The sequence below is a fragment of the Sapajus apella genome, unplaced genomic scaffold (assembly GCF_009761245.1).
Source record: "Sapajus apella isolate SASKATOON/1434 unplaced genomic scaffold, GSC_monkey_1.0 scaffold77, whole genome shotgun sequence".
Lineage (NCBI taxonomy): Eukaryota > Metazoa > Chordata > Mammalia > Primates > Cebidae > Sapajus > Sapajus apella.
The window spans coordinates 2,257,885-2,258,333 of record NW_022437017.1 but is presented as its reverse complement, the minus strand read 5'-3'; positions in this window follow the sequence as shown (position 1 = coordinate 2,258,333).

The window sequence follows — 449 nt, the reverse complement described above, 5'->3', positions numbered from 1 at the left end:
CTCCAGCCTGTGCAACAAAACAAGGCTCTGTCTCAAAAAAAAAAAAAAAAAAAAGGAATTTGTCACTTGATCCCAGAAAGAAGTAAAAAGATGAACAGCCTCAAAAGTCAACAACTCTTCCCAGATGTGTAAGAGTAATGGGGCTGCAGGGCAAACCATCATGGACGGAGGGGTTATCTGCACTTTGTGAGTTTTACCTCCAGGGGCTGAAACAGGTTTTCACAGTCAATATTAGAGAAAAATCCCTTATGCTCTTGGCTAAGAATGTGAAAAAAGAGTGCTCTCTTCGTAACAAAGCCTACCATCAGGAGAAACTAGTTCACCAGAGAAAAATCTGCTTTTTGGCCAGGCATGGTGGCTCACACCTGTAATCTTAGCACTTTGGGAGGCTGAGGCGGGCGAATCACCTGAGGTCAGGAGTTCAAGACCAGCCTGGCCAACATGGTGAA